The sequence below is a fragment of the Microtus oregoni genome, unplaced genomic scaffold (assembly GCF_018167655.1).
Source record: "Microtus oregoni isolate MIOR12 unplaced genomic scaffold, Mior012 000025F_ref0000491, whole genome shotgun sequence".
Classification (NCBI taxonomy): Eukaryota; Metazoa; Chordata; class Mammalia; order Rodentia; family Cricetidae; genus Microtus; species Microtus oregoni.
The window spans coordinates 34,344,214-34,362,500 of NW_024543084.1; the positions used below are offsets into that span (position 1 = coordinate 34,344,214).

General features: G+C 38.3%; 1 protein-coding gene across 2 annotated transcripts in view; it reads left to right on the forward strand.

Moving 5' to 3' along the window:
• Window positions 1-1,838, forward strand: part of LOC121462725 (serine/threonine-protein kinase Nek1-like) — a 115,470-nt gene extending 113,632 nt beyond the window's left edge. For both annotated transcript variants that reach the window (XM_041674574.1, XM_041674575.1), the window contains one exon: window positions 1,753-1,838. The gene's annotated coding sequence lies outside the window, so the exon portion shown is untranslated. The remainder of the gene's footprint in view (window positions 1-1,752) is intronic.
• The last annotated feature ends 16,449 nt before the right edge of the window (window positions 1,839-18,287 follow it).

The following is an 18,287-nucleotide window of genomic DNA, read 5'->3' on the forward strand; positions in this document are numbered from 1 at the left end:
TGTAGAAAGTTATTAATAGAAAATACTCAGGAAAAGAATCATACTGCTTTTTGAGTTGACAGAGTATTCCCACAGGATTTTCACTGTCTAAAAACTGTTTTCTTATTGCGGCAAACTGTGTATAAGAAAGGCTCCAGTGTAACCATGGTTACACTAACAGTTCAAATCATTTGGCATATTCTCATCATGGCCTCTCCACTGTCTGTCTACAGAACTTTTTCATCATCCTGTGCTGTGCTCTGTTTCTATTAAATAAATTCTGCCCAGTTTGACCATGCCTGGTAACTACAGACTGGGTGTTTGCCTGCTGTAGGTACCTCAGAAGTGAGGTCATATGGTATAATATGACTCCTTTTGTTTGTGTCACTCATTTTATTACTGAATAACCATACTCGCTAACAATGGATGCATTCCAGTGCACATAGTGAATTAACGTGGCCCTAAGAGAATGAGGAGAAAGAAGTTGAGAACATTTTTATCTTAGACTGAAAGTATAGGCAAAAGTTCATTATGGATAAAGGAGATTCCTTCATAATTGTTCTTACCAGGGTGTGTTGGGAGAGGATTATGAGCAGCAGACTCACACAGTGAATATTTTTAATAATCATTTTTATTTATTCATAAATGCTCTACAGAGATGGTTGGGTATGAATGTTCCAATGTGTTTCTGTTGCCTTGTACTTAGAAATTGTGTAAGATGGCTCATTAGTTAGGTACAAAATAAGAATTTGCCAGACTCTCGCTATGTGAAATTAGAGCCAGAGTAAGACCCGTGGGTCTCTCAGAATCGTTAATAATTAAGAACAAGAATTCTCTAAATGAGAGTTTAGTGTTTCAGAGGAGTTGTAGACTGGGTAAAGAGAATGTTGGAGAAAGAAGGCCATTAGTTTTTGGACTTAGTCTCCCCTTGCTATAGGTTTCTTGGGCCAGGCTTTAGATGTTACAGGAACTGTTTGGGTCCTCTCCCTTCTTAATGGTGACCTAGGAGGTCATCTTATTTAGCCCAGGCAGGCTGTCTTGAGACTTGCCTGCCAGCTCCACACAAGTTCTGTCCATTGTTTGATTTATGCGAGCATCAGCTCCAAACAGTCCCGTTAGACTTCTTGATAAGAAAGTTGGTCGATCCCAACTTTACTCATGGCTGTCTGCTTCCAGGGACACGCTAACATTCCTCACTGGTTCTCAGGGCAGTTGTTTCATGACCATCTGCTTGTGCCTCACGAATAACTCCTGTGCTGGTGACACAGTAGAGAATAACTTAGAAAATCAAGACTTTCCCCATTTTTTGAGGAAAGTCTTGTATACCCACAGATAACAAGAGAATTCTGAAGTAACTGCTCTTCTGTTTATAAAAAGACACACAGTAATACAGTGAGCAAAGTGCCCAGGGGATGCAGATGTGTGATTAACTTTAAGGGTAGGTTTCTGGGTAAAATAATGCAATCCTAGTAAGTTTTCTTTTGCAGACAATGTCTCTTTAAACCTCAGCTGGTGTTATTACTGCAGATTAAAGTATGAAAAATGCTTTTGATTCATTATTTTGTGTGTTTGCTGTAAGTTGATTGTTATTATTTTTATTGTAAAATGTTGTTACTTTAGCAGATATTTCTAATACAGCCTTTCTTTTGGGCAAAATAGTTAACATTTTTCTATGAAAGATATCTTAGGTAATACTTTTGAAAGAAATGTTGGCGTTCACATTTATATTTATTGACAAAGGTATATAAAGGTTTACTTTTTTGGCATTTCAAGGATAACCCTATTGGCAACTGGGATGGACTGTTTGATGGAGTACAACTTTGTAGCTTTGCAAGTGTTGAAAGTACAATTCTTCTGCACATCAATGATATCATTCCAGGTATGTCTCCTTTATGTATTCAGAAGATAGTTTCGAACATGTATTTTGTTATGAGAATGCAAATATATACTAAAGATGGATCTTTTGAAGTTGGCTTTATATTGTAGAATTGTCATTATATAGACTAACCTTTCTTTTCTCCCGAACCAAGGCAATAAAGGTTATTTCTAAAAGTATATAAGTATAGTGAAGTTTATACATTATCTCTTACATTGTCTTCTCCTAGACATTCCAATAGAGAAAGAAATCCTGTCTTGTAATTGGAAGGTTCAAAAATACAAAAAATGCTGTCTCTTGGAGTAAGAGATGAAGCTAGAAGCTTTTAAAAAAATTGTTTATGTCATCTAAACTCCACAGAGGATTCAGGATTCTTATTAAATGATGGCTGAAATTCCTTTTTTGTTGTTTTTAATTATTTTTTCATTTATTTTACATCCTGATCTCAGTTTCCCCTCCCTCCTCTCCTCTTGTTCCCCCCCGCCCCTGGCCCTGCTTGCCTCCCCTTTGTTTCTGTTCAGAGAAGGGCAGGCCTCCCGTGGGTGTTATGTATGGCATATCAAGTTGAGGTAGGACTAAGCTCCTCCCCTTCTATTAAGACTGGGCAAGGCAACCCAATATGATGAATAGGTTCCCAAAACTTAGCTTAAGAGTTAAGGATCCCAGTGTTAGGAGTCCCACAAGTAGATCAAGCTACACAACTGTCACATATATGAAGAGGGCTTAGGTCAGTCCATGCAGGATCCTTCACTATTGGTCCAGAGTCTTTGAGCTCCTATGAGCCCAGATTAGTTGTTTCCGTGGGTTCCTTCCTTTCTTCAACAGGATACTTGGAGTTTGGCCCAGTGCTTTGGTATGGTTCTCTGCATCTGTTTCCATCAGTTACTGGATGAAGACGCTCTAATGACAATTAAGGTAGTCATCAATCTGAATATAAGAAATGTCCAGTTCAGGGACCCTCTCTACTATGGCTAGGAGTCCTCGCTGGGACCATCCTTGTGAATTCCTTGAATTTCCCTGACATGAGGTTTCTTCCTGACCCCGAAGTGCACCCTCATTGGGACAACTCTTTCATCATTCTCCCCCTCCAAGTTCTTTTTGTTTTAAGATGCTATTATGGTATATCATGCTTCATAACTGTAGTCAGAAACTATTACATAGTTTTATTATATATGTTATTCTTAGTATTTTACTACATATATTATTTATTACAAAATAATAATTAGGGCCAACAAGATGGCTCAGTGGGTAAAGGCACTTGCACGCGCGCGCGCACACTGCTGGGTATGTAACACAGAGTGTTTTACATTGGTATAATTGGTACAGTGGTAACCAAACACTTTACCATTGAGCTACAGCACAGCCCCTGAACTTAAAAAACAAATGAAACTAAAAACACCACCCAAAAATGAAAAACAAAAAACACCCCCCCCCCAAAAAAAAAACCTCAAGAACCTTTTGTTTTGCCTCAAATAAGTATTTTCTTTGGCTGCTATGAGGTGATTGACAATGGTAGTAACACCAACCAGTGCTGTTAGAATTCCCAGTGATAGGCTAGTGCATTGAAGTCAATAGAGGCATTCAGAAATAGGGATGTCCACAAGCCATAACCAGGGATGTGCCAGGCCTAGAATTAGATGGTTTATGCTATCTCTATGTCCTGAACAGATTTATAAGATAGGTCTCAATATATATATATATATATATATATATATATATATATATATATATTAAAAATACAAAACAGGGAGGTTGGAGAGATTGCTCAGTAGTTATGACACTGACTGCTTTTCCAGAGGTCCTAAGTCCAATTCTCATGGTAACTTACAGCCATCTGTAGTGGGATCTGATGCCCTCTTTTGGCATAAAGTCATACATGCAGATAGAACAGTCATATACATAAAATAAATAAATAAATATTAAGAACATATAAAGCAGAATAAACAACAAAAGCAACAAAAGCAAAACAAAATTAAAATCCTGGGGCTTAAATTATCTATGATGAAAGTGAATGGCAGAACCAAAGTCCAAAACTCATCTGATTATGAACCTGTGTTCTCTTTAGTCCCCAACAAATCCCATATCCTACGAGTACTCTTGTATTGTGAACATCTGCATAATCCTCTGTTTCTTAGTGTCACATTCTGGGGAATATTATTTCCATGGAGATGGAAATGTTGTCGTTTCTGGTTCTATAAAAGATGATTTTACCGTAACAAGAATTATAAGTGAGCAACACACTGTATTTTCTCTTCTAGTGTTTTCCCATTATTGGTAAGGTTGACAACAAAATGCTTTTGAATTTATTTCTATAGCTTATTTTAGGCCCTGAATTCTTTATTTCATAAAAACGGAAACTGAAGGCTCCTAACTGCATTCTACCCTTCCTGTCTGCCTGTTGGTGTCAAATCATAAACTGTTCTACAGTTTGAACATGCTTCCCACGCAGCTTTTAGTTTTGTAGCAGGAGGCATGAGGTTCATATGTCAGCTTTACTTCAGTTCTGCTCTGAAAAAGTCTGACACACTTTACTTTTGATTTCTTTTAAGATATATTTGTTATTGAGAATTTTCATACATGCATATATTGTATTTTGATTATATTACCCCCCAACTCCTCCTGGGTCTCCCACTCCTAATTCCCTTTCTTACTTTTTGGAAATAAATTGTTTATATTCATATGTTTTCATAAAAACATATGTGTCCTTATTTTAATTAGTTGTGTTTACTTTTCATCCATGCTTTATAGACAGCACAGTTTGGGATGTTTGTGAATTAAAATGCTTTTTTTTAATGTTATAATAAGTGCTTATTGTTTAAAATACAGCAGTGTAAAAGCACCATTAATTCAGATAGTAGAAAGCCCTCACGTAGACTTCTTTAGATGTGGATATTTAGGAGGCAAAGCACACAAGCATTCTTGGGGTTGAGACGGTAGCTCCATGGTTAGAGTACTTGAGTGAAGCTGTAAGTTCCAGCCTCAGCACTGAACAAAAGTGATGATTAGCGCTAGCAAGATGGCTCAGTGGGTAAGGGCACTTGCCCTCAAGACTGATTCCTGGAACTCACGTGGTAGGAGGAGAGAATGACTCCTGCAGATTATCATCTGATCTATGCATGAATGCTATGGCACATGGGTGCATGTGCGGACACACACACACACAGAGTGATAAATTAACTAAAAATTTTTAAAGTAAAGTAATTCCTATGTAGAACTTTCATTTAATAAGTTGAGATATAAAATGAACAGAATCTGTGGCCAGTAAGATGGTGATGAAGCCAGAGAATGGTCAAACAAGGGGTCAAGAAGATGGGGGGCTGCCCTGTCACATTCATGTGCTTCCACAGACCTCTGCAGGAGACATTTGAGCAGCACACACAAGAAATTATTTGGGAGCTGAATTAAGAAGGCCTTTTCAAAAAGTTGGAGAGTTATGTTGATTTTATAATGCTAACTTGCTGAATGGCTGGGAAGAAGCTCTTGAAATTCTTTCTTATTTATGAGTTTTTTTCACAGGAGCCAATTCAGGGTAATACTGCTTCTCTATAGTCATATCTCACTGATTTCACAATATCCCACAAATTCCACTTTAGTTAGCAAACAAGTATATTTGGTTTTTTTTAAAGGATTTCTTTTCAGGGAACTGTCCAATGGTGCTTTTGAAACCTTAAAACCTGCGACATTTTTGTGTGAATGTAATTGTCAATTTTTAGATATCTTAATTGCATTGTTTTGGGTATTGCATTTTATAGCTGAATGAAGTATGTTGTGGGATTGGGAAAATCATTGTTAGTATAACCATGCAAGAAGGAAGAAGAGGGGCTGGAGAGATGGCTCAGTGGTTAAGAGCACTGCCTACTCTTCTAAAGGTCCTGATTTCAATTCCCAACAACCACATGGTGGCTCACAACCATCAAAAATGAGATCTGATGCTCTCTTCTGGCCTGCAGGCAAACACACAGACAGAATATTGTATACATAATAAATAAATAAAATATTTAATAAAAGAAGGAAGAAGATTCCTGAGCTGTGAAGCTCAGGGATGCAGAGTTGGTTGTGTGTTTTCAGTCTTCTGTAAATTAAAGATTGATGTGTTCCCAGCTTTCTTTCTTTATATATGTATTTATGTGACTAATATATATTTATATTCCAACTCTAAATTTGTTTGAACTTTAAATTGTCTTAGATTCTGCAGTAGCACATAATAAACAGAAAAAAGAAAAGTAAAACTGTTTTGGAATTGGACTGTAATCTTTTAAGGAAAATTTTTTTAGCAGTACCCACCTTATCAATATCTTAATTATTTTCTATTTCAACACTGGTATAGAATTAAAATAACAAAAAACAAAACAAAACATGAGTTTCATGACTTGGGAGTCCCTTGTCAAGATCTTCAAGATTCCTGCTTGTCCTTGATGTTATTGCTGGTTTAGAGCAGTGGTAAGAAAGGAAGAGAATGCTTTTTTCTCTTTCATAGCTATTGATATTCATAAACCTTGAATAGTAGATAATTGAGAACGATACTGCTTTTATACACATAAATTACACGTATTTGCCAACAAAATTAAGCTTGCAAATAGACTTTTAAAAAGTAAAATTATTTAAATGAAAATTAATTTGGTAAATTTGAATAAGCCTTCATCTATATTTTGTGTCATTAACATTCTTTTCTTGAGAGGAAAAAGCGTGACAGTGTCTCCTTTAGTTCCTTAGTTTATTTATTTTTTCTTGCCCAATTACATCCATTTGTGGGACAGAATTAACATTTCTAGCACGTAGGAAAGATTGTTTTTGGAGCAGCTGAACAGTTGGTGAGATTTGGGAAGAATTCTCCCCAGTGAAATATTTCTTCCTGTTGGTATCTGGAAACCTTTGCTTCACCCCGCTGTTAAAGTGTCCCTCTTTGCACTGCTGTTTCTGATGGTCCAAAGCATTAAAGCTGCTGAGACAGCACATCCAGGTTTGTAAAGTTGCGATGAAGTATGCCAATTTGTGACACTCCCAAAGCATGCATTTCTTTGAGTATCAAAGTAATGCATTGAGCTGTGTCTGTCGTTGTGAAGCTTAAGAGTATAATGCAACTATCAACAACAACTCAGACTACACAGTATGTGCACATTCACAGAAATTTGAAAAGGAAGTCATTTAGTGGGACCCTTTCCTCCTGAGGCTGATCCCAAACTCATAATTTCTTTTTGTATCCTTCCCGATCAGTTTTTTCTTTGTGTTGCATGTCTTCATGGTTTATAACCTTTAAAAATGGTAACAATTTTGTAGCAATATAATTGATATAATTGATAATATAGCCATAGACCAGTACATCTCAACCTTAAGAAAAGCTTCTTCCTGCAGAAGATGTCAACACAGAGACCTTCAACTGGTTCAGGTGCAAGAATAAGAGACTGTGGAGTCTGCAGCCTTAAGTGGGCACGTACATTTGCATTCCTCCCACCAAGGCTCAGGGACTTTGCAGAAGAGAGAGCAGAAAGTTCTTAAGAGCCAGAGGTAGAGGTCAACTTCAAGAAAACAGAATTTTCTGGATGCAGCAGGGCAGTTGTATATATAATCTTACAGGATTTGTGATGATGTGTTCACGACCTGTGCAGCTTCAGTCCAGACAAAATCCCAGCCTGTAGGGAGTGGGGAGTAGGTATGAAACCCCACCACCAGCTGAGACTGTGGCTTCTGAAAGGAACTTGATCTACCCACACAGGGTACCACTATTTACAGTAAGATTTTAGAGAAACAGATACACTGTTTTACAGCATGATTGTATGGTGTCACATGACCACTGGAAATATATGAATGACCCAGTTTTCCACATCCTCAGCAGCATATTCTCAGATCTGTAAAGGCACCTGAGGATCAGGGTACCTTTACCTGTCAGGGATATCTAAATTAGACATATATAAGTTAAATTTGGACATATAGTTTACCCAAACAGTTACAGCTTACCAATGTTAGTAGAGGCAAGAAGATTAGAAGGAATATGTAGTTTTTTAGCTGTGGTTCTAAGACAGAGAGTATAATCCTAATCTGTAGAAGGCAGAACCAAGTTTTAACATTGTAAACAATTTAGTGTTTTAAATCAATATCAAGGGGTTTACTCTTAAGTTAAAAAATCTGACTGCTGGGGGCTGGAGAGATGGCTCAGAGGTTAAGAGCACTGACTGCTTTTCCAGAGGTCCTGAGTTCAATTCCCAGCATCCACATAGTGGCTCACAACCATCTGTAATATCCGGTGCCCTCTTCTGGCCAGCAAACATACAGAAAGATAGAGCACTATACATAATAAATAATTAAATCTTTTAAAAAAATAAAAATAAAAAATCTGACTGCTAGCAACATGTGTTCTTGTACATGAATGTAGAGGTGAAGCCTTAATATCTCAGTAAATTTGCATAGTTATAAACCTTGTTTTTTATGAACAGGACAGGAATTATACAGAAATACATTGTAAGTCAAAGCATATGGGAGAGGAATATTTCCTTGGTGGGACCAGTGCATGTGGGTACCCTTAATAAGGATGGGACTGAGGTTTTGAACTTAACCAAAATGGTGGTTATCTATGCGTTTGTACTTTTTCAGAGCAGTTGTAATCTGGAGTTACAAGTTTTACAGATTTTAAAACATGCGCACAAACGCACACAGGCACAAAGCAAGCATACTGTGACCACATTATTTACATGTATTTATTAAGAGATGAACAAAATTTTTCCAGGAAACTGTGTCAGCTGACCAACTTTAAAATCCTGGAGTAGGTTGCAGGAGCCAGGCAAGCACACAGGTGGTCCCGTTGAGGGCTAGATCAGCAGATGCTATAAGGGAGAACAGAAACCCAACATAGGACAGAACACCTATGCAAGTCAGAGTAGTAGGGCAGGGGGAACAGATCCGTGGCAGGGAGAATCCCAGCATGACCAGATCACATGCCAGGAATGAGAGACAGGAGTGCAGAGATGCAGACAAACAGCAAGAGAAGTGTGTGTGTGTGTGTGTGTTTGTGTGTGTGTGTGTGTGTGTGCGTGTGTGCGCGTGCATGCGTGCGTGCGTGCATATGCAGTGGCCAGTGTCTCCAGCAGCATGGTCAGGGCAGAACTTTCAGGATTCCGATTCCCAAATAGGCGATAATCTGCAGGTGCCATGCCCCTGGTAACTAAGACAAGTGCGGTGAGACACTGACCACTGAGGGAAGGAAGGGTGGGATTGCAGTAACCAGAAACCATGGGCATATGGGAGTTCTGTCCACTGGTCCTCATGCCGGCAAAAATTTTTAGGCATTTAGGACATTGGTGTCAGCCAGCCCCAATTTAAAAAGACTTGTAAAAGGCAGTCCAATGGTGTTTGGGGATCAGGCTTTGAATTGCAGGTGCCCATTTCGCAAGTCTATGCCGGGACCCAAAGCCGAGTGCAGTGCATCCACTCTGGTAAGCGTTGGATCAAAAATAGGGGGTGTAGGAAATTCCCTTGAACAGAACATCTTCTGAAAAAGGGGTCCCACAGGGCAAAGCAGGTTCTTGTCCCGGTAACAGGTTGGGAGCCTGGCACGGCCATGTCTTCGGCAGGATACCCTGAGAATCGCAAGAGGCCCTGGGCCTCTAAGGTAGTGACTTGGAAACGACAGCTTACCCAGTTGAAAGCTGATCTTAGCTGGCTGAGAGCAGGAGCAGGGGAGAAGGGTGTTTCTCACCACGAGGCCCCGGGCAGTGAGAAAAACAGCCCTTTGGTGGAACCTCCAGATGCAAAGTTTCTGCACCCCATAACCCTTTCCACTGACACAATAATCCAAATCAGACCAAATCAAAACGAATTAGAAAAAGCCCAGGTTTAATAGATAGCATGCTCCCGGATGGCTTTCTAGTCCTCCAGAGAGGAGGAGGGAAAGAAAGACTAGAAAACTACATGTTTGTTCTGTGGGGAGCAGTTTAAAAACCCTGTGAGAATGGTCATCTTTTGGGAGGGGTCATCATTTGATGGGCTTTCTTGGGTGGAGCCTGGTCTGAGGCAATTGGAGGGGGAGGCTCGGGGTAGAGCTTCCATCTGAACATTCCAGACTCTTTGGATATATGGATGCTAGGGGCTGGGATGAAGCTTCCATCCAAACAGACCCTATGCCTAAAGGCTTTGGTGGAGGGTAATTACAGTTTTCACACTCCTAGAACTTGGAGCATCACCTCCAGCATCACTAGCAGAGCTGGCATCATGCCTCATCCTTTTGGGGATAATTTGCTTAGCCATCTTGACAGAGTACAAAGGGAGGACCCCTGGCTGCATTTGTTATAAGACCCAACCTGTGTAATATACATATATTGTGGTATCCATATGGTTGTGCTCTCTTTTCAAATGGAGTTACAAACTCTCAGTTACAATTGACAGTGGGCATTAGTAATCTTTAGTCAGCTTATATGCTCTAATTAGGAACCTTCCTCCAGTGATGGTTATTTATCTACAAAAACTGTCATAGATAACATTTGTAAGTATCTGAATGGTAATGTCATAAAACATTTATAGTATTTCTTTCATTGTATCATTTTTGAAATTATGGTTAGTCAGTATATTTTTAATTGAAATGGTATCTCAGTATTCTATTTGATCATATTTTGAAGTGTTTAAGATATATAGTTTAATATATATTTTCCTCCTCCTCCAGTCATGATAAAAAGATATCAAGCATTATTTACATACAGTTAATTCAGTATGACTTTTATTTTGTTACCTTTTATATTTAACACATAAAAATTTTCTTATTTTTTCTTTTTGTCCTCGAAATTCCACTGTGTGTGATACTGTTTTGGCTGATAACACCTTTATCAGGTATGGGCTCAGCAATTGTATTGCACTTCATGGATGTGCTGTTAAACTTCCTGAGGGGAAGCCTTTCATCTTGACTCCTCTGTTTTTATTAGATCAGTGTTATAAGTGTCCGATGAGTGTTATCAGGTTTAAATAGTTAGAAAGATCTTTGAAATTAAAAGAAGTTTGTCAAAATTTTTTTTACCTGTGTTTTGAAGTGAAACTTGGAATGCTTCCATCAAAAAATTTAGTTCTGTATCTCTGGCTTTCTGCATTATTGATTTGTGTGTAATTCTCTGCTTTTCCTGTTTGCATTTGTTTGTATACATATCTGTTATTATTAATGCATGTTATGTTTAAAGGTGGAAACATACTTAGTACTGAGTCCATTCCTAAATCTGATTTGTCTCCTACCCAGGTTTTTATCAAGCTGTGTTCTGTGAAATACACTGATCCAGCATACTTGGGTGGCTGAGAAAGTTTTATCAAGTCAGTTTAGTGCAGCACATTGGTTAGAGGTTATCCAGACACGTGGGCATGTAAAGGCTCCGGTTTTTACAGTAAACAGATTGTCCATGTTTATCTTGGCACCCTCCATAAACGCTTGAGTGTAAAACGCTGTAATGTGTAGGGTTGTGCTGGGCATGCTGATCTGGAAAATGTAACGAAAATTATGAATAAGGTTTTCTTAAAAGCTTTTTAAAACTTCAAATAAAATTGACTGCTTCTGACTAACTTTTCAAAAATTAAAGCCTTTTGATAACTGATGATTATATTTTCTTACAGAAATTATATTTTTAAGTACAGTGTTGATTTTTTTTCACCTGAGAAAGTACCTTTCAGTACTGTGGAGTCTTTAAAGAGAATCTGTAAGACTATAAAGATTGTGCTTTTTTTGTTGGAAAGAATTTCTTTGTTTTTTATGCTAAACTATGTTTCTTCCATATATATTTAAAAAGTATGTTTACTATTTCAGAGAGCATGACACCGGAAAGGAGGCCTCCCAAACTTGCCTTTATGTCAAGAGGTGTTGGTGACAAAGGTTCAACTAGTCATAATAAACCAAAGGTTACAGGTATGGAGCCCATTCTTGGTAGTTTACAATATGATAATATGATTCTCCAAGATGTTAAATAAGCTATATGTTATTGTTTTTGTGTGTGTATATGTATATATATGTATACATATAATTTGTTCCTACACTTTATGTAAACTAAAATTTTATGTACATGATTTTAAGTGAGGATGTAATAAAGAAACCACCAAAATGGCCAGCCTATGAGCTGTGGAGGGAGCTTTTTATTTGGATAAGAGAGAGAACAGCTGGCGGTGTTACACGCCTTCACTCCCAGCTCTCAGGAGGCAAAGGCAGGTGATCTCTGTGTTTGAGGCCAGCATGGTTGACAGAGCAAGTTCCAGTGAAAAACACTAGAGGGGAAGGGAGAGAGAAGTAGGAAGGGAGCTTCAAATACACACCAGAAAAAGTTTCAGCCTGTGTTCTGCTTGTTCTGCTGAGCTTTGTCTAAATGAACCTTTAGGAGCTGACTGCCATGCATTCACACGGAGTATCCACCGTTTCACTTGGGAAGAACAAGTCCCCAAGGATGGTGTCATGTACAGCTGCCAGGGTGCAGCTTTTGGTGCTTTTGCTTATTTTTTTGTACAGCTTTTCTGAGTTGGCTTGGGCAGAATCTTCTTTGAGCAGTGAAGACTGCATGCTTGCCACTAAACTTTTTCTCTAATTCATGAACCATCCGGACTTGGATTTTCTGGAAAGATTTCTTCTGAGAAACTGGTGCTAAAATAAGGATTGCTTTCTGACCATCACCAGCTTCAGTTTCCTTGGCTGTGGTGGGTGATACTGAGTTTCCAAGCTGTGCCTTGAGATCTGAGTTCATCTCCAGCTCAAGCAGTGCATGAGAGATGCTAGACTCGAAATCATGTCTTCTTGTCGTCATCAGGCTTCCTAGTCTTGGTGCTTGAGGTGATCCTGGCCTTCTCCTGAAAGGAGGAAAGTACCCCTGGTCATATGGGTCGTGGGCTGCATTGTCAGGCCATTGACAGGCACAGGCCGAATATTCCACCACATCCCTAATGAGGGCACAGAGCCTCGGAGGTCCATCCTCCTAAACTACAAAGAACAAGAAATTGTGTTAATAAAATTCTAAGATGTTTATATTGTAAATCTAAAAAAATATATTATTTCTTTTGTAATGTTGGGGATCAAAGTCAACAGAACCTTATAAGCTAGGTAAGTACTTTTTTACTCAGGTATTGTTCCAGACACTGAGATTACTTTTTTATTTTTATTTTTTGGTGCTTGCTTCAAATCTTGCATCTTACACAAACTAAAATAGGACTCTACTCCTGATCCATATATCCACCCAAAACCTGAATGTTTTTTAACTTAATTTGTTCATCAGCTTGTATGATCACATTTGAAGTTTATGAAGGGAAATTATAATGATGAGCCACTTATTAATGGGATGAGTTCTGAGAAGTGCATCATTCGGCAGTTTTTTTTTTTTTGTGTGTGTGTGTGTGTGTGTGTGTGTGTGACTTTTTAATGAGACCTCTTGTTTGTTCCCAGCTGCTCAGCCCCAAAATAATCACACAGAAACCATATTATTTGCAATACTGTTTGGCCAATAGCTTAAGCATATTTCTGGCTAACTCATCTTAAATTAACCCATCTCCATTAATCTATGTATTGCCACGAGGCTGTGGTCTACCGGGTAAAGTTCCGGCATCTCCTGTGGGGCTATATGGCTTCTCACTGACTCTGCCCTTCTTCCTCCCAGCATTCAGTTTTCCCCACCTAGCTCTGTTCTACTCTATCAGGCCAAGCCTATTTCTTTATTAACCAATGGTATTCACAGCATGCGGAGGAGAATCCCACATCATGTGACCATCATAGAATGCACTTCACAAACCTTGGTGAAAGAACTTTGTGTATGTCTAGGCTCTATAACACTGCTGGATGTTCTTTTGTTGACTGCAACGGGGTTTCATTCTGTGGATCGTGACCCCTTTGGGGTTTGAATGACCCTTTTATTGGGATCGTTTAAGACCATTGGAAAAGAAAGATATTTATATTACAATTCATAACAGTGGCAAAATTGCAGTAATAAAGTAACAACGAAAATAATTTTCTGGTTGGGGTTTGCCACAGTTTGAGGTATTGTATTAAAGGGTGTCAGATTTAGGAAGGTGGAAAACCACTGTTATATGGTATGAATGATAGAGGTGAAATTCGTGAGCCAGTAATTTCATCAAAGTAGAGGTGACATTGAAAAATAGACTACATGGAATGATTTTTTTTTGTCCAGATTTCTTTAGATAGTCTGTAGTGTCCTGGAACTTGCTCAATAGACCAGGATGGCCTCAAACTCAGATATGCCTGCCTCTACTAAGTGCTGGGATTAAAGGCTCGTGTCACCACTGACCACCAGAATGGTTTCTTAGAGCTTTAATATAAACGGCTAACTTTTATATTAATTTTATTACTCCTACTCTCTTCTGTGTTGACTAATTACCAAACTTTTAAAGCCGAAGACAATACAATACTATGTATATGTATATTAGTTGTGTGAGCAGTTGTTCTACCATACGCATGTTAATTTATTTATAAAATTTCTTTTTATAACATATTGGCTTTTTAAAAAAGGAACTTTTCTTGTTCCATAGGATCTACCTCAGACCCTGGAAGTAGAACCAGTTCTGAATTATTTTATACCTTAAGTGGGTCATCTGTTGACTCACAACAACAATCCAAATCCAAAAATTCATTGTATATTGATGAAGGTAATCTATAATTTTAGTCCTCTTTATAATGGTACCCTCTGTTTAATATGTAAGGGGAAATGACTTTTTCATCAATATTTGTTAATTTTGGAAACAGTGAATAGATCATAGCTAATATGACAATATTGCTGAACTAAAATATTAAACACAGTTTCAACTACACTGTTATTAGGGTTGAGGATACATTTGAAATATGTTAGCAGTCTGGGTTTTGTTTTGCTTTGTTTTTTTTACCCGAGACAGAGTTTCTCTGTATAGAAAGTCCTTGCTGTCCTAGAACTTGCATTATTGATTTGTGTGTAATTCTCTGCTTTTCCTGTTTGCATTTGTTTGTATACATATCTGTTATTCTTAATGCATGTTATGCTTAAAAGTGGAAACATACTAGTACTGAGTCCATTCCTAACTCTGATTTGTCTCCTACCCAAGATTTTATCAAGCTGTGTTCTGTGAAATGCACTGATCCAGCATACTTGGGTGGCTGAGAAAGTTTTATCAAGTCAGTTTAGTGCAGCACATTGGTTAGAGGTTATCCAGGCACGTGGGCATGTAAAGGCTCCGGTTTTTACAGTAAACAAGATTGTCCATGTTTATCTTGAAACCCTCCATAAACGCTTGAATGTAAAACACTGTAATGTGTAGGGTTGTTTTGGTCATGCTGATCTGGAAAATGTGACGAAAAGTATGAATAAGGTTTTCTTTAAAGCTTTTTAAAACTTCAAATAAAATTGACTGCTTCTGACTAACTTTTCAAAAATTAAAGCCTTTTGATAACTGATGATTATATTTTCTTACAGAAATTATATTTTTAAGTACAGTGTTGATTTTTTTTCACCTGAGAAATTACCTTTCAGTACTGTGGAGTCTTTAAAGAGAATCTGTAAGACTATAAAGATTGTGCCTTTTTTGTTGGAAAGGATTTCTTTGTTTTTTATGCTAAACTATGTTTCTTCCATATATAGTTAAAAAGTATGTTTACTATTTCAGAGAGCATGACACCGGAAAGGAGGCCTCCCAAACTTGCCTTTATGTCAAGAGATGATGGTGACAAAGGTTCATCTAGTATTAATGAACCAAAGGTTACAGGTATGGAGCCCATTCTTGGTAATTTACAATAAGATAATATGATTCTCCAAGATGTTAAATAAGCTATATGTTATTGTTTGTGTGTGTGTGTATATGTATATATATATATATATATGTATACATATAGTTTGTTCCTACACTTTATGTCAACTAAAATTTTATGTACATGATTTGAAGTGAGGATGTAGTAAAGAATCCACTGAAATGGCCAGCCTATGAGCTGTGGAGGGAGCTTTTTATTTGGATAAGAGAGAACAGCTGGCGGTGTTACACGCCTTCAATCCCAGCTCTCAGGAGGCAAAGGCACGTGGATCTCTGTGTTTGAGGACAACCTGGTTGACAGAGCAAGTTCCAGCGAAAAACACTAGAGGGGGAGAGAGAGAGAGAGAGAGAGAGGGAGGGAGGGAGCTTCTAATACACACCAGAAAAAGTTTCGACCTGTGTTCTGCTTGTTCTGCTGAGCTTTGTCTAAATGAACCTTTAGGAGCTGACTGCCATGCATTCACACGGAGTATCCACCGTTTCACTTGGGAAGAACAAGTCCCCAAGGATGGTGTCATGTACAGCTGCCAGGGTGCAGCTTTTGGTGCTTTTGCTTATTTTTTTGTACAGCTTTTCTGAGTTGGCTTGGGCAGAATCTTCTTTGAGCAGTGAAGACTGCATGCTTGCCACTAAACTTTTTCTCTAATTCATGAACCATCCGGACTTGGATTTTCTGGAAAGATTTCTTCTGAGAAACTGGTGCTAAAATAAGGATTGCTTTCTGACCATCACCAGCTTCAGTTTCCTTGGCTGTGGTGGGTGATACTGAGTTTCCAAGCTGTGCCTTGAGATCTGAGTTCATCTCCAGCTCAAGCAGTGCATGAGAGATGCTAGACTCGAAATCATGTCTTCTTGTCGTCATCAGGCTTCCTAGTCTTGGTGCTTGAGGTGATCCTGGCCTTCTCCTGAAAGGAGGAAAGTACCCCTGGTCATATGGGTCGTGGGCTGCATTGTCAGGCCATTGACAGGCACAGGCCGAATATTCCACCACATCCCTAATGAGGGCACAGAGCCTCGGAGGTCCATCCTCCTAAACTACAAAGAACAAGAAATTGTGTTAATAAAATTCTAAGATGTTTATATTGTAAATCTAAAAAAATATATTATTTCTTTTGTAATGTTGGGGATCAAAGTCAACAGAACCTTATAAGCTAGGTAAGTACTTTTTTACTCAGGTATTGTTCCAGACACTGAGATTACTTTTTTATTTTTATTTTTTGGTGCTTGCTTCAAATCTTGCATCTTACACAAACTAAAATAGGACTCTACTCCTGATCCATATATCCACCCAAAACCTGAATGTTTTTTAACTTAATTTGTTCATCAGCTTGTATGATCACATTTGAAGTTTATGAAGGGAAATTATAATGATGAGCCACTTATTAATGGGATGAGTTCTGAGAAGTGCATCATTCGGCAGTTTTTTTTTTTGTGTGTGTGTGTGTGTGTGTGTGTGACTTTTTAATGAGACCTCTTGTTTGTTCCCAGCTGCTCAGCCCCAAAATAATCACACAGAAACCATATTATTTGCAATACTGTTTGGCCAATAGCTTAAGCATATTTCTGGCTAACTCATCTTAAATTAACCCATCTCCATTAATCTATGTATTGCCACGAGGCTGTGGTCTACCGGGTAAAGTTCCGGCATCTCCTGTGGGGCTATATGGCTTCTCACTGACTCTGCCCTTCTTCCTCCCAGCATTCAGTTTTCCCCACCTAGCTCTGTTCTACTCTATCAGGCCAAGCCTATTTCTTTATTAACCAATGGTATTCACAGCATGCGGAGGAGAATCCCACATCATGTGACCATCATAGAATGCACTTCACAAACCTTGGTGAAAGAACTTTGTGTATGTCTAGGCTCTATAACACTGCTGGATGTTCTTTTGTTGACTGCAACGGGGTTTCATTCTGTGGATCGTGACCCCTTTGGGGTTTGAATGACCCTTTTATTGGGATCGTTTAAGACCATTGGAAAAGAAAGATATTTATATTACAATTCATAACAGTGGCAAAATTGCAGTAATAAAGTAACAACGAAAATAATTTTCTGGTTGGGGTTTGCCACTGTTTGAGGTATTGTATTAAAGGGTGTCAGATTTAGGAAGGTGGAAAACCACTGTTATATGGTATGAATGATAGAGGTGAAATTCGTGAGCCAGTAATTTCATCAAAGTAGAGGTGACATTGAAAAATAGACTACATGGAATGATTTTTTTTTGTCCAGATTTCTTTAGATAGTCTGTAGTGTCCTGGAACTTGCTCAATAGACCAGGATGGCCTCAAACTCAGATATGCCTGCCTCTACTAAGTGCTGGGATTAAAGGCTCGTGTCACCACTGACCACCAGAATGGTTTCTTAGAGCTTTAATATAAACGGCTAACTTTTATATTAATTTTATTACTCCTACTCTCTTCTGTGTTGACTAATTACCAAACTTTTAAAGCCGAAGACAATACAATACTATGTATATGTATATTAGTTGTGTGAGCAGTTGTTCTACCATACGCATGTTAATTTATTTATAAAATTTCTTTTTATAACATATTGGCTTTTTAAAAAAGGAACTTTTCTTGTTCCATAGGATCTACCTCAGACCCTGGAAGTAGAACCAGTTCTGAATTATTTTATACCTTAAGTGGGTCATCTGTTGACTCACAACAACAATCCAAATCCAAAAATTCATTGTATATTGATGAAGGTAAT